This window comes from Triticum dicoccoides, chromosome 2B, assembly GCF_002162155.2.
Source record: "Triticum dicoccoides isolate Atlit2015 ecotype Zavitan chromosome 2B, WEW_v2.0, whole genome shotgun sequence".
NCBI lineage: Eukaryota > Viridiplantae > Streptophyta > Magnoliopsida > Poales > Poaceae > Triticum > Triticum dicoccoides.
The window spans coordinates 740,170,316-740,173,130 of record NC_041383.1 but is presented as its reverse complement, the minus strand read 5'-3'; positions in this window follow the sequence as shown (position 1 = coordinate 740,173,130).

Here is a 2,815-nt window from a genome sequence, read left to right as displayed (position 1 = left end):
TCAACATTCATTTTCCTCTCAAACCCAACACCCTCTTTCCTAGGGTTTCGGTTCAGAATCTGCTTTTTGAGGACATCGCAAAGTGTCTGATGTCCTTTCAGACTTTTATACATCCCTATTTCAAGCAATGTCTTCAACCTAGCATTTTCATCAGCAATAATAGTGGTATCCTCAATAGAGGGGTTAGCTACCACATCAGTAGTTGAAGACAAAGCAACAGTAGTAGCAGTGGAACATTCAGCAACAGAGGTAGCGTTATCACGCTCAATGCATTTCTGACATGGTGGTTCAAATCCATCCTTTGTAACGCTGATTTGTTGAGCAAGTAATGAATCGCGCTCCTTCTGAAGATCTCCATAGTCCACTCTTATCTTTTCAAGATCTTGCTTTCTTTGAAGACATTCAGAAGAAAGCTTCTCGTGATCAGATAAGAGAGCATTGTGTTGATCTTGAAGGGCGTCAAACTTGGAATGAAGTCTCTGAAGACTTTCAGCCAATGCTTTTGATTGATCCATTTCTTCACCCAACATGTCATCGCTCTTACAAAGCATGTTTTGAACCTTTTCCAAGGCTCTTTGTTGTTTAGTGGCAAGGGAAGCAAGTTTGACATAGCTGGGGCCAAATTCATCACCTGATTCATCATCACTAGTTTCAGAGGGGTAGCATTCAGTTACCTTAGCACCCCCTGCCATGAGGCATGGTGAAGATGAGGACAATTCAGGTGGAAAGGTCATCTCTTTAAGGGACTCCTTGTAGTCATTAAGCCAAGGATCATGACGATTAAGATGACCTTCATAGACCTCAGAAAGCCGGTCCCAGATTAGCTTCGCATGATTGAGGTGCATGACGTTCTTGAACTGATTTCGGGACAGACAGGAGCAGATGACATCCTTCACTGTGAGGTTCAGTAGAGTGTACTTGCGAATGTCATCGGCCTCTGCCATCTTGCATAGATCGGTAAGACCAATCTCAGTGACGGTCCACAGTTTGCTATCCATAGCCATGAGTCGCTTATTCATCATGGCTTTCCACCGAGGATACTCATGACCGTCAAAGGTGGTTAAACCGAATCACACAGAACAAGGGAGTACCTTGCTCTGATACCAATTGAAAGTGCTAGTTATCGACTAGGGGGGGGGTGAATAGGCGATTTTTATCAAAGTCTTCAAAACGTGGAAGTTTCGAAGACAAACAATAGAAATGACCTAATTGATATGCAGCGGAAGATATACTACAACAAGCAAGCCATAGTCAAGTATGCAATAATGTGAAAGTACAAAGACTAATAGCAGCTTGGTAGTAAGGATCGGGATGGAAGATAGTATGAAGCCAATCAACAATAGTAGTCAAGCAATGAAGTCAAACAGGTATGACAATCAGGCAATGACTTCATGAAGACAAACTTAAGGTAACGGGAGTTAGAGGATAGAACCAGTCACTTGTTGAAGACATAGGATTTGTTGGACCAGTTCCAGTTGCTGTGACAATTGTACATCTGGTTAGGGAGGCTGAGATTCAACTCAGAAGACCGCGTCTTCACCTTATTCCCCTTGAGCTAAGGACACACAGTCCTCGCCCAATCACTCTGGTAAGTCTTCAAGGTAGACTCCCGAACCTTCACAGACTTTGTTCATCGGCGATCCACAATGACTCTTGGATGCTTAGAACGCGACGCCTAACCGGCTGGAGGATACACAGTCCTCAAGTGTAATAAGTCTTCAGGTCACACAGACAGAAAGACTTCAGTGATGCCTAACAATCTTTGGCTCTAGGTGTTTGGGCTTTGTCCTCGCAAGGATTTCTCTCTCAAAGGCTTCGAGGCGGGTTGCTCTCAAAATGACAAAAGCCGTAAACTAACTCTGAGCAGCCACCAATTTATGGTGTAGGGGGTGGGCTATTTATAGCCACAAGGCAACCTGACCTGATATGTCCGAAATGACCCTGGGTCACTAAGGAACTGACACGTGTTCCAATGGTCAGATTTCAAACACACACGGCAACTTTACTTGGGCTACAAGCAAAGCTGACTCATCCAGCTCTGGATAAGATTTGCTCTCATTGTCTTCGCTCGAAGACATAGGATTTGGGTTGAGCATCACTTCAGTCACTCTGACTTTGTTCACTTGGACCCCACTTAACAGTACGGTGGTTCCTACGACTCAACAAAGAAGAAAAGGAAACAACGAAACAGCATAGTCTTCGCGCTCCATAGTCTTCACTCGTTGTCTTCTCATGTCATAGTCTTCAATGTGAATATCTTCACATACCACCATTGTCGTCAATGTCTTCATTCATTTTTAGGGGTCATCTCCGGTAGGTAAACCAGATCAATGAGGTACACTACGTGTGTTATCCTGCAATTCTCACAAACGCATTAGTCCCTCAACCAACTTTGTCGTCAATACTCCAAAACCAACTAGGGGTGGCACTAGATGCACTTACACTTATAATTTCCGCACTTGCACACATTACCTTGCTGAAAACCACTTGTCATTTCCTTCTGCTCCTCGTTGGGTTCGACACTCTTACTTATCAAAAATGCTACAACTGATCCCATATAATTGTGGGTCATCAGGCGCATTCAAACGCCTCCATTAAACCCGTGTGGAAGCCGAGAAACCTATTCCGGCCACACGTCGGTTAACGAGCGGGTCTGTATTGGTACTGTAATAGCAAGTGTTAGTGGTCACTTTACTTAAATTTTGTTAGCTTGAACTAAATTCTTTTCTTAAAAGAAGAAAATCATTGGCTCGTTCTATCGGTGCCACAAGATCAACATGCACAATAATTAAAATTATTATTCTCAGGACGCACA